Below are 17,891 nucleotides of genomic sequence, written 5' to 3'. Positions count from 1 at the left end.
TTTTTTTTTCCAATTAAAAAAAATTTCCGACACAAGTATCAGGTTATAAGTAGTTATATTCTAAATCAAAAAATCTAAGTGTCCGACAAAAATATTGGGTCAAATCCAAAGTCGGACAAAAAATTTAATTTTTATTAATAAACTGTCTTTTAAAAAATACTGGGTTCGTGCAACCCTTACCTTTAAAACCATTTTTCCGACAACATTAGTAGGTTATAAGTAATTATATTCTTAATCAAAAAATCAAAGTGTCGGACAAAAATATTGGGGCAACTCGACGGTCGGACAAAAAATGTAATTTTTATTAGTAAACTATACTTTCAAATTATGCTGGGTTCGTGCATCCCTTATCTTTACAACCATTTTTCCGACAAAAGTAGTAGGTTACAAGTAATTATATTCTTAAACAAAAAATGTAATTGTCTGACAAAAATGTTGGGGCAAACAAACAGAAAACTTAATTCTTTTAGGCTATCGACGAGGAGGTATTATCAAAAAAAAATTTTAAAACAGTGTTTCTCGGTTACTTTTGAATCGATTTAGCTGAAAATTGGTACACACAATAAGTAAAGCATTTAAAAGGGTATGACGTGGGTCGGAACCCAAAATTTTCTAAAAAAATTTTCCGACAAGAGGGAAAATTTTAGAAAAATTGTGATCTGATAATTTGTGTAGGTACATACTCCTTGAACAACGACAAACATCGTTTTGTATTTTTTTCTCGCATTCAAAAAAAAATTTCAGCACATGTATCAGGTTATAAGTAGTTATATTCCAAATCAAAAAATCTAAGTGCCCGACATAAATAGTGGGCACATCCAAAGTCGGACAAAAAATTTAATTTTTATTAATAAACTATACTTTTAAATTATTCTGGGTTCGTGCATCCCTTATCTTTACAACCATTTTTCCGATAAAAGTAGTAGGATACAAGTAATTATACTCTTAAACAAAAAATGTAGTTGTCTGACAAAAATGTTGGGGCAAATGAACAGGAAACTTAATTCTTTTGGGCTATGGACGAGGAGTTATTATCCAAAAATATTTTAAAACAGTTTTTCTCGGTTATTTTTGAATCCATTTAGCTGAAAATTGGTACACACACTAAGTAAAACATTTAAAAGGGTATGACTTAGAGCTGTACCCAAAATTTTCCCAAAACAATTTCGGACAAGAGGGAAAATTTTAGAAAAATTGTGATCTGATATTTGCGTACATACTCTTTGAACAACGACAAACATCGTTCTGTAGTTTTTTTTCTCGAAATAAAAAAAAATTTCCGATATAAGTATCAGGTTATAAGTAGTTATATTCCAAATCAAAAAATCTAAGTGTCCGACAAAAATATTGGGGCAAATCCAAAGTCGGACAAAAAATTTAATTTTTATTAATAAACTGTCTTTTAAAAAATACTGGGTTCGTGCAACCCTTACCTTTAAAACCATTTTTCCGACAACATTAGTAGGTTATAAGCAATTATATTCTTAATCAAAAAATCAAAGTGTCCGACAAAAATATTGGTGCAACTCGACAGTCGGACAAAAATTTTTATTTTTATTAGTAAACTATACTTTCAAATTATGCTGGGTTCGTGCATCCCTTATCTTTACAACCATTTTTCCGACAAAAGTTGTAGGTTACAAGTAATTATATTCTAAAACAAAAAATGTAATTTTCTGACAAAAAGGTTGTTGCAAACGAACAGAAAACTTAATTCTTTTAGGCTATCGACGAGGAGGTATTATCAAAAAAAAATTTTAAAACAATGTTTCTCGGTTACTTTTGAATCGATTTAGCTGAAAATTGGTACACACACTAAGTAAAGCATTTAAAAGGGTATGACGTAGGTCGGAACCCAAAATTTTCTTAAAAAATTTTCCGACAAGAGGGAAAATTTTAGAAAAATTGTGATCTGATAATTTGTGTACATACTCCTTGAACAACGACAAACATCGTTCTGTATTTTTTTCTCGAATTAAAAAAAAAATTTCAGCACATGTATCAGGTTATAAGTAGTTATATTCCAAATCAAAAAATCTAAGTACCCGACATAAATAGTGGGGCACATCCAAAGTCGGACAAAAAATTTAATTTTTATTAATAAACCATACTTTTAAACTATTCTGGGTTCGTGCATCCCTTATCTTTACAACCATTTTTCCGACAAAAGTAGTAGGATACAAGTAATTATACTTTTAAACAAAAAATGTAATTGTCTGACAAAAATGTTGGGGCAAACGAACAGGAAACTTAACTCTTTTAGGCTATGGACGAGGAGGTATTATCCAAAAATATTTTAAAACAGTTTTTCTCGGTTATTTTTGAATCGATTTAGCTGAAAATTGGTACACACACTAAGTAAAACATTTAAGAGGGTATGACGTAGAGCTGTACCCAAAATTTTCCCAAAAAAAATTTCGGACAAGAGGGAAAATTTTAGAAAAATTGTGATCTGATATTTGCGTACATACTCCTTGAATAACGACAAACATCGTTCTGTAGTTTTTTTTCTCAAAATAAAAAAAAGGTTTGCGACACAAGTATCAGGTTATAAGTAGTTATATTCCAAATCAAAAAATCTAAGTGTCCGACAAAAATATTGGGGCAAATCCAAAGTCGGACAAAAGATTTAATTTTTATTGATAAACTATACTTTTAAATTATGCTGGGTTCGTGTACCCCTTATCTTTACAACCATTTTTCCGACAAAGATAGTAAGTTACAAGTAATTATATTCTTAAACAAAAAATTTAATTGTTTGACAAAAATCTTGGGGCAAACGAACAGAAAACTTAATTCTTTTAGGCTATCGACGAGAAAGTAATATCAAAAAATTTTAAAAGAGTTTTCTCGGTTATTTTTGAATCGATTTAGCTCAAAATTGGTACACACACTAAGTAAAACATTTAAAAGGGTATGACGTAGAGCTGTACCCAAAATTTTCCCAAAAAAATTTCCGAAGAGGGAAAATTTTAGAAAAATTGTGATCTGATAATTTGTGTATATACTCCTTGAACAACGACAAACATCGTTGTCTATTTTTTTCTGGAATTAAAAAAAAATTTCAGCACATGTATCAGGTTTTAAGTAGTTATATTAAAAACTCTAAGTGTCCGACATAAATAGTGGGGCAAATCCAAAATCGGACAAAAAATTTAATTTTTATTAATAAACTATACTTTTAAACTATTCTGGGTTCGTGCATCCCTTATCTTTACAACCATTTTTCCGACAAAAGTAGTAAGTTACAAGTAATTATACTCTTGAACAACAAATGTAATTGTCTGACAAAAATGTTGGGGCAAACGAACAGGAAACTTAATTCTTTTAGGCTATGGACGAGGAGGTATTATCCAAAAATATTTTAAAACAGTTTTCTCGGTAATTTTTGAATCGATTTAGCTGAAAATTGGTACAAACACTAAGTAAAACATTTAAAAGGGTATGACGTAGAGCTGTACCCAAAATGTTCCCAAAAAAATTTCCGACAAGAGGGAAAATTTTAGAAAAATTTTGATATGATATTTGCGTACATACTCTTTGAACAACGACAAACATGGTTCTGTAGTTTTTTTTCTCGAAATAAAAAAAATTTCCGACACAAGTATCAGGTTATAAGTAGTTATATTCCAAATCAAAAAATCTAAGTGTCCGACAAAAATATTGGGGCAAATCCAAAGTCGGACAAAAGATTTAATTTTTATTGATAAACTATACTTTTAAATTATGCTGGGTTCGTGTACCCCTTATCTTTACAACCATTTTTCCGACAAAGATAGTAAGTTACAAGTAATTATATTCTTAAACAAAAAATTTAATTGTTTGACAAAAATCTTGGGGCAAACGAACAGAAAACTTAATTCTTTTAGGCTATCGACGAGAAAGTAATATCAAAAAATTTTAAAAGAGTTTTCTCGGTTATTTTTGAATCGATTTAGCTCAAAATTGGTACACACACTAAGTAAAACATTTAAAAGGGTATGACGTAGAGCTGTACCCAAAATTTTCCCAAAAAAATTTCCGAAAAGAGGGAAAATTTTAGAAAAATTGTGATCTGATAATTTGTGTACATACTCCTTGAACAACGACAGACATCGTTGTCTATTTTTTTCTGGAATTAAAAAAAAATTTCAGCACATGTATCAGGTTTTAAGTAGTTATATTAAAAAATCTAAGTGTCCGACATAAATAGTGGGGCAAATCCAAAATCGGACAAAAAATTTAATTTTTATTAATAAACTATACTTTTAAACTATTCTGGGTTCGTGCATCCCTTATCTTTACAACCATTTTTCCGACAAAAGTAGTAAGTTACAAGTAATTATACTCTTGAACAACAAATGTAATTGTCTGACAAAAATGTTGGGGCAAACGAACAGGAAACTTAATTCTTTTAGGCTATGGACGAGGAGGTATTATCCAAAAATATTTTAAAACAGTTTTCTCGGTAATTTTTGAATCGATTTAGCTGAAAATTGGTACAAACACTAAGTAAAACATTTAAAAGGGTATGACGTAGAGCTGTACCCAAAATTTTCCCAAAAAAATTTCCGACAAGAGGGAAAATTTTAGAAAAATTGTGATATGCTATTTGCGTACATACTCTTTGAACAACGACAAACATGATTCTGTAGTTTTTTTTCTCGAAATAAAAAAAATTTCCGACACAAGTATCAGGTTATAAGTAGTTATATTACAAATAAAAAAATCTAAGTGTCCGACAAAAATATTGGGGCAAATCCAAATTCGTACAAAAAATTTAATTTTTATTGATAAACTATACTTTTAAACTATGCTGGGTTCGTGTATCCCTTATCTTTACCACCATTTTTCCGACAAAAGTAGTAAGTTACAAGTAATTATACTCTTAAACAAAAAATGTAATTGTCTGACAAAAATCTTGGGGCAAACGAACAGAAAACTTAAGTCTTTTAGGCTATCGACGAGAAAGTAATATCAAAAAATTTTAAAAGAGTTTTCTTGGTTATTTTTGAATCGATTTAGCTCAAAATTGGTACACACACTAAGTAAAACATTTAAAATGGTAGACGCAGAGCTGTACTCAAAATTTTTTCAATAAAATTCCCGACAAGAGGGAAAATTTTAGAAAAATTGTGATCTGATATTTGCGTACATACTCCTTGAACAACGACAAACATAATTCTGTAGTTTTTTTTCTCGAAATAAAAAGAATTTCCGACACAAATCGGTTTATAAATAGTTATATTCCAAATAAAAAAATCTAAGTGTCGGACAAAAATATTGGGGCAAATCCAAAGTCGGACAAAAAATTTAATGTTTATTAATAAACTATACTTTTAAATTATGCTGGGTTCGTGCATCCCTTATATTTACAACCATTTTTCCGACAAAGTAGTAAGTTACAACTAATTATATTCTTAACCAAAACATGTAACTGTCTAACAAAAATGTTGGGGCAAACGAACAGAAAACTTCATTATTTTAGGCTATCGACGAGGAGGTATTATCAAAAAAAAATTTAAAACAGTTTTTCTCGGTTATTTTTAGATCGATTTAGCTGAAAATTGTTACACACATTAAGTAAAAAATTTAAAAGGGTATGACTTGGAGAATGGAGAAGAAGACACAATGATGAACTCCAGACAATATACGGAGATGAAAACATAGTACGCTACATTAAATCAAACAGAATACGATGGGCGGGTCACGTACTAAGATCAAGTGACGAAAGACTTCTAAACGCCACATTCTGGGAAAGGCCCGATAGAAAAAGGTCAGTTGGTCGCCCAAGAAAGAGATGGAAGGACGCAGTAGCCAGCGATCTACGCAAAATGGGAGTACAGCAATAGGAAATAGCTGCTCAGGACCGACAACAATGGAGGGAAATAGTAAACGCGGCCAAGACTCACATAGAGTTGTAGAGCCAAATGATGATGATGATGATGATGACTTAGAGTTGTACCCAAAATTAATTTTGGGTATTAACTACAGTTACATTATTAACTACATTTTTTAACTACAGTTAAGAATTTAATATTCACCATTGGCGCGCATACGGGTAATAAAGGCCGAAAAATACGTAATTTAATATGAAGTCAAAAATGTATAAAAATTAATTTTTTTTTAAATTGTACCAAAACGCCCCATTATTTTTGTCCGACAAGTGATCCAATATGCATTACACATGTAAAAAACAGTACAAAATAAAAATAACATCTGTGGTAATAAATAAAAAATTTTCAGGAAATTGACATTTTCAGCGCGTCCGACTGCGCATATGCCCCGTGAAAATTGTCCGACAAGGTTACCACATTATTGTAAAAAGGTTTTATGGTAGATTTCGTTAAAATTAGCTATGTGGTAATAAATTTATTATTTTCATAAATTTTAAGTTATTTTTCGGGTGTAACTACAATGATATTATGCTAAAAATGACGGTGTATCGCATATTTAAAATGCGTTTATCTCGAAAACGGTTGAGTTTAGGAAGATGAAAGAAGTATACCTTTTTTAAGTAAAACTAATAGGAAAATAAAAATTTTAATGTCAAAATTATACTGAGTGAGGGATAAAAAAAATTGAACGTAATAAATGAGTGCTGAAAGGCATATGTGGCGCCCTCTGGGCAATGCATAATTTTTGGTAAGGAATATAGATTTCTCGACCCAAGAAACCCCCAGATATAAAATTTCATGTTGTTATCTCATACCTATCAGGAAATATTCAATAATAAATAAAAAAAAAGTTTTACTTTGACACCCTGTATCTCGGCTATTATAAACTTTGTACTAAGGTAAGTTAGCTTAAATCGGCCTATTTTAACCTCAGGGACCTGAGGTTAAGCTATGGCCCATTCTTTACCAAACACCCTGTATGCATAAAAATTACTTTTTTTTTAATTGTACCAAAACGCCCCATTATTTTTGTCCGACAAGTGATCCAATATGCATTACACATGTAAAAGTACAGTACAAAATAAAAATGACATCTGTGGTAATAAATAAAAAATTTTCAGGAAATTGACATCTTCGGCGCGTCCGACTGCGCATATGCCCCGTGAAAATTGTCCGACAAAGTTACCACATTATTGTAAGTCACGTACTAAGATCAAGTGACGAAAGACTTCTAAACGCCACATTCTGGGAAAGGCCCGATAGAAAAAGGTCAGTTGGTCGCCCAAGAAAGAGATGGAAGGACGCAGTAGCCAGCGATCTACGCAAAATGGGAGTACAGCAATAGGAAATAGCTGCTCAGGACCGACAACAATGGAGGGAAATAGTAAACGCGGCCAAGACTCACATAGAGTTGTAGAGCCAAATGATGATGATGATGATGATGACTTAGAGTTGTACCCAAAATTAATTTTGGGTATTAACTACAGTTACATTATTAACTACATTTTTTAACTACAGTTAAGAATTTAATATTCACCATTGGCGCGCATACGGGTAATAAAGGCCGAAAAATACGTAATTTAATATGAAGTCAAAAATGTATAAAAATTAATTTTTTTTTAAATTGTACCAAAACGCCCCATTATTTTTGTCCGACAAGTGATCCAATATGCATTACACATGTAAAAAACAGTACAAAATAAAAATAACATCTGTGGTAATAAATAAAAAATTTTCAGGAAATTGACATTTTCAGCGCGTCCGACTGCGCATATGCCCCGTGAAAATTGTCCGACAAGGTTACCACATTATTGTAAAAAGGTTTTATGGTAGATTTCGTTAAAATTAGCTATGTGGTAATAAATTTATTATTTTCATAAATTTTAAGTTATTTTTCGGGTGTAACTACAATGATATTATGCTAAAAATGACGGTGTATCGCATATTTAAAATGCGTTTATCTCGAAAACGGTTGAGTTTAGGAAGATGAAAGAAGTATACCTTTTTTAAGTAAAACTAATAGGAAAATAAAAATTTTAATGTCAAAATTATACTGAGTGAGGGATAAAAAAAATTGAACGTAATAAATGAGTGCTGAAAGGCATATGTGGCGCCCTCTGGGCAATGCATAATTTTTGGTAAGGAATATAGATTTCTCGACCCAAGAAACCCCCAGATATAAAATTTCATGTTGTTATCTCATACCTATCAGGAAATATTCAATAATAAATAAAAAAAAAGTTTTACTTTGACACCCTGTATCTCGGCTATTATAAACTTTGTACTAAGGTAAGTTAGCTTAAATCGGCCTATTTTAACCTCAGGGACCTGAGGTTAAGCTATGGCCCATTCTTTACCAAACACCCTGTATGCATAAAAATTACTTTTTTTTTAATTGTACCAAAACGCCCCATTATTTTTGTCCGACAAGTGATCCAATATGCATTACACATGTAAAAGTACAGTACAAAATAAAAATGACATCTGTGGTAATAAATAAAAAATTTTCAGGAAATTGACATCTTCGGCGCGTCCGACTGCGCATATGCCCCGTGAAAATTGTCCGACAAAGTTACCACATTATTGTAAAAAGGTTTTATGATAGATACCGTTAAAATTATCGATGTGGTAATAAATTTATTATTTTAATAAATTTGACATATTTAGCGTGTCCGACGCGTCATATGCCCCAATATTTTTGTCCGACAAAATTGTTTTCGTTGTTTATATGACAAAATCCATTGATTAAAATAGAATGATCAATGTGGTAATAAATTTTTTTCTTGCATAAAATTGACAACTTCGTCACCGCTTGACAGACAAACGCCCCACTACCATAATGCGCCAAGCTCAAAATTTGTCCGACTCCACCCAAATAACAAGTACAAAAAGTTTCAACGGTGTGGTCATAAATAATAATTGTATATGCGGGCCCAAGGCCTATAAATTATAATTAAGAACATTGGATATAATTTATATAGTATATCAAATCATCAATATTATACATAATTATATAGTTGTCCATCTTTAAATTTCAATCATTTCTATAAAATTCAATAATTTGTCTACCGAATGAAATTTCAAAACTAATTTGTACATTATTTATTTATTAACGGCATCCATTTACAAAAGTTTTAAGAAAGCTGTATTTTATATAACAATAAGTTTTAAACTATCAACATCTCAGAATAACAAACTACAACAAACTTATTTTAAGATACCCTTCAGTTGTTTTTAAATAAACTAATTTTGGAGACAATACATTAAGGGGTAAATAATAATTCTTTCACACTAACAAGCCTACTAATCAACTTAAATCTCACAATAATCTCCTCAAAAGGTAAAAAATCGATAAAACTCCCATATAAACATATGTATTCCAACAGCGGCTACTCTCATTGTGACGTCGACAGAACGCGATCAGCTGATAGTCGCATGCGCAATATCGTACCTGGCGTCTTTATACCATGGTTTTCACCCAAGCAACGTGACGGGAAGTACATAGAACCGGAAATCGATATTTGAACTCTTCGTGTAACTTTTCGTCAATTGATATACGATTAACACGTTCGATGCGTATGTCGCTCATCGGCGACATTCGGTTTCCCTCGCCGATGAGCGACATGTGCTCACTTTGTAACGGTTCGATATGTTACGAGAGTATTTTTTGAACTCTTTAATTATTTTTATAATTATTTTCTCTTGATCTCTTAATTAATTTGTCTAGTTTTCGCGTAATAAACTATTTCTAATTATTATCTTTTATATTTAAAATTTCTTGAAACTATGCCACACCTAATTATGTGTGGTATCACTGGTTGATATTTAGCGTCACTTTTGGTTCGGAGATTGACAAGAGTGAGATTTAGGTCAAGTTTGGAGGTTAGCCTCGTTTTATAGTCAGAAAATATGTGAGTTTCGAAATTTGGATCACCAAACCTATTCAGAAGTATTTGGGAAGAATAAGTAATCCATCCAATGGGGTTTTCTGCATAAAATCATCGCGCCACATGGTAAATTAATATCTTTTTATATTTTATATTTTTATATTTTATATATTATATTATTAATATTTATTTTATACTTTCAAATTAAATCTTATGTGTAAATTTATTCAGTGAATTTAGTATCTGTTTATTATTCCACTATCTTTAAGTAATATTCATTTAGAGAAAATCCTAACCTCAATTTTTAGCTATTTATCTGTATCTATCTCTTATCTTAATTTTATCTTTGTATTCCATCGTTAATAAGTATCCTATATGTATTTTAAAGAAATCATATTTATTCTGTATTTAAATCCCAAATCCATATGTCTGTAATTAGAAATTATCACATAAATTCTTGTCAAGGTCATGTATTCAGTAACTTTTGTGTATAACTAATGGCTTTTTTTACATTACTATCTATCTAAACACTTTCCTAGTTTTTCTTCTTTCTTTTCTTTGATTTGTCGTACACTTAAGAAATTGAAGTGAACGGAATTGTGTATTTTAGCCACTCATGTGAAAACTTAAAAACACCTCAAAAACACCGAGAGGCCAATCTCCAACCATAAGTCACTTGGGACTATGTCATTGGGGACAAGCTTTTGGAGCGTTCCAGCGCCATTTTCGTCTGAACACTTGGGCCTACAAGACATGATTTTGCACCATCCTGGTGCTCATTTTCGGGGATGCAGCAGTAACATTTTAGGAGTCGTTTGGGTTTGTTTGGGAACAATTAAGTTTTGTGATTTTAGTAACTATTGTGTTTTAATATCTCAGACATTTGGTTGATGCACTATGATTATTAATTACTTTTTTTAAGATTTATCTTACTTTTTTATATAACATATTGAAATATTAGTATATTTAGTTCCCAAACTGTTGTATCTACGGTAAGTTCTTGTGCAAAAGGAATAAGCCAGAAAATTAGGTTTTAATACTTTATTATTAGTTTGATTTTTATTTTGTAATATTAATTGCTTGTTTCCCAGATATTTTGTTGTTTATTCGCTTTACTTCATGCATTCGGTTACTTCAGGTCGTTGTATAGGTATTGATCTGAACTTCATTTTGTTTCACATTCATTTGTATATTTAACTTGGCTACTCATTTTCTTGTATTTTATTTAGTCAGGCTTGTGCCTGCTGATTCATACATTTTTCGTATTTGTCGGTTTTTAATTTAGTTGTACGTAGCAAGCGTACTATAACCATTTGATAAAAGTCTCATTTGAGTTGTACCCTATATATAAGTAAGAAGTATATAATTTTGTAACATACATATAACAGGACTGTTGTTATATTGATCATATTATGTTATATATTATGATATCATGTTTAACGATAACTTTTGTCATGTTAGAGTCACTTAATAATTTAATTTGGTTTAACTCGGAGATTGTGAAAATCTATGTAGTTATTTTTAATAAATATTAACTTATTTGGTATACCATTTATTCTTATTATTCCTTTATTTGCACATTTATTGATTTAATATATTTAACCCTGCTGTCCCGTTCGAGTCAACTACACAAATGTACTGTTCGGGTCAATATGACTTAACTATGATTTACGCTCCTTAATCGAAATAAAATAAGCTAATGGTGATAAATAAAACTTTATTAACAAGAAATTATGGTTAATTAAACAAAAACTATGTTGTTAATGTAAATTAAACCTTGTTAACAAAAATAAAAGGTATTATTTTCTTTCAAAAAGGCTAGTAACAAATATCTACAAAAATTTAAGTCAGTTTACAACTGGGACAGTAATAAAAAGAATGGATTTTACAAATATATTCATGATATACACCTACAACAAAATAATTAGTCTTGTTATCGTTTTTAGGGCAAGTTTACAGCGTGCTCGTTTGGCAGGCGGAGTTAGATTGTCCATAGACGGTTCACTAGCATTTCGATCTTATCTACTTATTTCTGCTCGCGTCCTTTTTACCAGTCCGTGAGAGCCTTTAGATATTGGTATATTTTTTCTGGAAATGATCACTGGGTTCATTAGTTTCTTTTCCGATTCCTCAAGAAAAATTCGCCGTTTTTCCAGTTTATTGATATTACATTGGATATTTACTGATGACCATAACACGAACGAGTTGTAGGCCGAGATGTCCAGCAGATTATAAAAAACAATCATTGGCCAGCGAATTATCTCTTCTCACATGTACCTATACGTGTCAAAAAGCTAATCTAGACATCTGGAATATCCACTGCTCCCTTATGGGAATTGTAATCTAAAATAATTAGGGGCTTTTTCATTTGATGAAAGTAGTGCATGATGCATCGATTTATGATGCAAAGTATTCATAAAAACAACATTTTTATTATTTTTATGAATACATATTGTCAGCAACAATGGTATCTTGCGTGAAGCAAAAAAGACGACCTATGAACTTCTTTATTCGCGATTTTTGTTGTAAACTCCGGTTGATTTTACTTATAGTACCCGACATTGTATTTACTTTGTCTTAGAAGAAATTGTCCTAAATTTTACGGTGTAAAAAGTTATTACACGTAATATTGTGGCCTTCCAAATCACTACTCAAGTCACACATCACACGCATTCGTGTATATATCTGCAATTTTAGAGCATAAGAAGTTTTACTATTCATAATTACATAAAACCCAAACTATTGTGCCATATTTCGCTGGCTTGATTGGAATGTACTATTTGAAGGGAGAGCGGCCTCTAAAGGCAACTAGTTGCTAATCGACGGTAACATTTTCATCAGAGTTAAAAAATTTTGGTACATTCTCTACCTATGTCTCCTAAATTTCACGTATTGCAGCAAGTTTATCAAAACGTCTCCTATCCTGTCTAGTAGTTTTGTTATCAACACGTATTACTTGCAAACTTTTTGTAAATATATCAAGAGACATTGTTGATTGAAATATACTACGACTCATTTCTTCATTCCACAAACTTTTAGTTGATTCACCATGGGGCTTATAAAAAACCAATGTATGCTTGGAAACCAACTTATTCTGTCTTTCCAGTTGGTACCAAAGGCATGATGTCCGTCCATGTTGGTCATATTTTTATAATTTGTTTTGCAACATCGTCCAGATATACTACAGTTTATTTTACAAGTTCTAGCTAGCAGAAACCTGTTTTTATTTATAGACGTATCCGGCTGACAAACACACAGGTACTGCCAATATAGAATACTGCCAACTAAATACACATACATAGGTATTTTTTACCGGTTTAAATACGTGGGTCATATTGACCCGAACGTACCCTAGGTAACAATTTCATTTTTATCAAAAAAATCAGGAAGTTGATTGTTTACCTCATATGCAATTGAAAGACCTCATATTAGGTAATAAAGTCACAGAACACCAAATCGTTTCGCCGCGTAATAATTTGTAAAATAGGAAATAAATTATTTTTTGGGTCAAATAGACCCGAACAGGACAGCAGGGTTAATATTTGACACCAGTGTAAGATACCTGGGAGATTGGTCGATCCTAATCTTCTGGCGCCCGTAACTTAGTCTATTTTATTTATCTCTTATATTCTTTTATTTTTACTATATTATTATATTTAAAAAATTTATACAGAAGTAAAAACTTCAAATTGTATTCTGGTATAAAATCGTTTATTAATAAACAATAAATTATAACAATTTGAAGTTTTTACTTCTGTATGAGTTTTTTAAACTATGGTATACAGCCAATTATTGGGATTTTCCGATTGATTTTATTATTATATTTATTTTATCCATTTTCTGGGCATTTATTCTTAGCTTCATATTGCCTTTTCTAGTCATCATCACTATACTTGATCTACTGTTCTTTGACAGGCATGCAAAATTGGCCGTATCCATCCTTGAGTGTCAAGTTGTCGATCTCTTACATATCTAGCTAGCCTAACTCCTTTCAGTTGTCTTCTGTCTATTCATATATCTATTATTTGTTCATCACTCCTTTCATCTAATCATTTCCCCTCCACCAATACTACTGCAAAAGTAGTATTTTTATTATTTATTTTTTCTTTAACGAGAAGCTTATTTTATTTTTATTTTCATTTTTGTTCCCATTTAGTTACACATTAGTTTCTATCTTTTTCTTACTTCTGTTGGAGTTTATCATCCTCTTTACTTTCACTCCAACAGAAGTTTTCTTTTTTGTTACAACTTACATTACATTACAAAAATTATTTCAGGTTCTGAGAGAAACACTTAAAAACATATACGCAGCGAACGTTTTAACTAATTTTGAGTCATTTACATTTTGAGTCAATACTTTCGGTTGAGACTCTAAAACTGGAAGACCGGGGTAAAATGTCTCACCTCTAATACGATCTGTGGGCTATAGGCGCTCATTCGACACTTAATTTGTTATTGCGTCTGTTTTTATAGCGGAGGAGGTACATTCGCGGACAGACAGACGGACAGACAGAAAATGATGAAGCCGGAAGTATATATTTGTTCTCGCCTTGCTAAGATGCGTCGAGTAATATATCGGTGACAAATCTCTCTTCAATCATGTAGTGGTCGACGTGATGTATATTATCCGTCTCCAAATATATCTGTCTCTGGTCATTTCTTTTAAATCATGCATAGGTCTTTTGCACATTCCTGTAAATTGATCGATTCATCTTGTGGGGGATCTTCCTCGTGATCTTCGGCATTTTATATTTCATTTTATGATGAGTCTTTCCATGTTTTCTGTGTTTTCTCTCATAACATGTCCAAAGTATTTTAATTGTTGGAGATGGGCTTTACTGGAGAGTCGTTGGCTAACTTTTAACTCCCATACAATTGAATTATTTGTCCTACGGTCGGTCCAGGGAATTTGCAGCATTTGTCTTCAAGAGAATATTTCAGTGGCGTCTATCTTTCTTCTATCCGATTGTCTCAGGGTCCAAGATTCACATCCGTAGGTTAGTATTGGGAATATTAAACAGTTGATCAATCTCATCTTTACCGCTCTTTAAATTTGATAGTCCTTCCATATTGCGGTTGTGGCAACTTCTGCTAGGTCACATATATACGTTTTATTTCTTCCTGTAGTGACCCTGTGTTTGTGATCAATGATCCAAGATATAAGAATGAGCTCACACTTCAAACCGATCAACTGTGGTTATGTGTGGATGATTGTTATGTAGACTATTCACTATCATGATTGTACAGTAAGGGAAAAACCCTTATTATTACATATTATAATATAACATGTATCTAAAAAAATGTCGTAGATAATTTAAGCATAATTAGGTCGTTACAGAAGATGTTGTTTCGCGGGGTAGTCTTTCAGACACCCATCTCGCACGACTGCTAACTAGCATAGTAACGATTATAATCTTAATATGAACATTTATGCTCCTATTTTACCCCTCTGCGGGCTTTTTATATCTTCCTATAATTTGGACTTTGAAAGTAAACGGTAGGTGAGTATCCAAGCGGTACGCGAGATTAGTGATGAGCAAAACAAGAACAAGACCAAGACCAGCCTAGTCTTGGTCTTGGTCTTGTTCTTGCAAGCTTGGTCTTGGTCTTGGTCTTGCAGCTAAAAGGCAGTCTTGGTCTTGGTCTTGGTCTTGCACTAGCCGGTCTTGTTCTTGGTCTTGGTCTTGTTGCAAGTCTTGCTGGTCTTGCTTTTTTGGTAGTAATAATCAGTGGCGGCTGGTCAGAGGAGGCAAGGGAGGCATAGCCTCCCCACACATTTTTTGCACATGCTACGTTGTTTTGTTTACTTTCCTATTTTGCTTTACGTTAGAGATATCGGAAAAAGTTATTTGAACAAGTTATTCCAAATATTATTCTAACCTCACATACCAAATTTCATAACAAAATTCGCACTTTTAGTTTTTTCATTATTTTTGTAGTCAGGATCCTAAAATCGCAGAGGAGGCTGCTGGCCGGAAAATCTCACTTGCTAATGCTCCGCACAGCCCAGCAGCGTTTAAGGATGTTTAAGGAGACCCGGTCTCCTTAGAGCTGCATTATCACTTAACGCACACGCTGCCCGGAGATTTGGCAAGGGCGGCTAATCGGCCAGCAGCCTCCTCTGCGATTTTAGGATCCTGACTACAAATAATGAAAAAACCAAAAATGGGAAGTTTGTGATGAAATTTGGTATGTGGGATTAGAATAATATTTGGAACAACTTTATTTTATTTTATTTATTTATTTAACCTCCTTTAATACACAAAATAACTGTTATTACATTAAAAGAGTGCTTACTACTGCTAAAAACTCATTCCTATATTAAGTACTAAACCTAAACAGAATAGAACAAGTAAAAAAAACACTACAAATACGTCTAGACAAATAATTACATCTAAATACAAATAAATACATCTAAATAAAATTTTACGACTTTTGTATACTAGAAATTTGTTTCAGAAGCAACTTTTATTTGTTTCACAGAAGAATTTAAAAAGTCTATATCACAGTTAATTATCATATGGTTACATTCTTCTAACATCTTATTTATGGGTGAACAATCAGTCTTATTAGTTGAGAACAGTCGTTTGTTATTAATTCTTAAATGTGTTTTTGGAACATGAAATTTAATACTATTTATAAAAAAGCAATCTTTATATTTAATGTGATTTACAACATAGTATATAAAAAGGGCTGAATGAAAATGTCTTCTATTATCCAGTCGCTGAACTTTAAAACAAGTTAGCATAGCATTATAGGAAATCATGTAGGGATAGATACCAAACTTTCTGACATAAAGAAACCTCAAGAATCGTTTTTGAACCTTTTCAATCAGATCAACATTGAATTCGGCTTGTGGTGCCCATATAATAGAGGCATACTCCAAGTGAGGTCTTACCAGTGCATTGTATAATGATATTAGAGTTTCAGTTCTTTTAAAAAATTTTGAATTACGAATTATGAAGCCAAGAGTTCTGTATGCCTTTCCAATGATGATCCGATAATGTTCACTAAATCTCAAATTTTGCTAAAACATTACTCCAAGATCTTTGCAAGTGTTCTTTCTTTCAAGTACAGTGTTAGAAATTTTGTATTGGTTCTCTACGTATTGTGTTTTTCGAGTGATAGTAAAAACATGACATTTAGAAGTGTTTAGAAACATTTTGTTGTCATCAAACCATTGACTTACTGAGTTCAGATCACATTGCAGCATCTCAGAGTCCTGTAGAGTTGAAATTTCTCGAAAAATCTTAAAATCATCTGCAAATAGCAGGCTTGTCGAAAACTTCACACAGTGAGGCAAATCATTAATAAATATAGCGAACAGAAGAGGACCCAAGTTGCTACCTTGTGGTACCCCTGATGTCGACATAAATGGCTTAGATAAACTATTCCCTACTTTGACTTGATTTAACCTATCAGAAAGGTATGACCTCAGAAACATACATGCTTCTGAATCAAAATCAAATTTGCTTAGCTTTTCAATAAGTATAGAGTGATCAATCTTATCAAAAGCTTTGGTGCAGTCGGTAAAAATTACATCCAGCTGAGTTTTATTATTTATGGCCTCTGCTGCAAAACTTGTAAAACACACAAATTTGACACAGTGGACTTCCCTGGTAAGAAACCATGTTGTTCTGGACAGAACCTATCTCCAAAGTAATTCAAAATATTGTTATAAAGCACATTCTCGAATATCTTAGCAATTGAATTGATGACAGATATAGGCCTATAGTTCTCAATGTTACCAGCATTACCTGATTTAAATATAGGTGTTATAACTGCATGCTTTAAGCTATCTGGAAATTTACTTTGCTTTAGGGACAAATTAAAAATTAGTGTAAGAGGGACAGAAAGAGCCTCTGTTCTTGTTCAAATAACTTTTTCCGATATCTGTAATGCAAAGCAAAATATCGGTAATTTACCGTGTTTTTTAATTCGCAGTAGGCCGCTTTTAGAAATAAAAAAATTCAGTTGAGTATCTTAAAAAATGTGAACCTTCAACCTGTATGGACTTCAAATCTGTATTTATTTTGATATGCATATATCTACTTACAGAAATAGAATTGTTAACAAATAAACGACACAAACTTTGGTAATACACTTTTACAATTAGACTGTGAAGTTG

At 32.0% G+C, this 17,891-nt stretch overlaps 1 protein-coding gene across 1 annotated transcript in view; it reads left to right on the top strand.

Annotated features, from left to right (window-relative positions):
• LOC114342351 (neuroglobin-like) overlaps window positions 1-17,891 on the top strand; it is a 688,855-nt gene that overhangs the window by 220,881 nt on the left and 450,083 nt on the right. The gene's annotated exons all lie outside the window — the stretch shown is intronic.

This window comes from Diabrotica virgifera, chromosome 3 (assembly GCF_917563875.1).
Source record: "Diabrotica virgifera virgifera chromosome 3, PGI_DIABVI_V3a".
Lineage (NCBI taxonomy): Eukaryota > Metazoa > Arthropoda > Insecta > Coleoptera > Chrysomelidae > Diabrotica > Diabrotica virgifera.
Note: the sequence above shows the minus strand (reverse complement) of the source record. Positions and strands in the feature narration are given on the sequence as shown.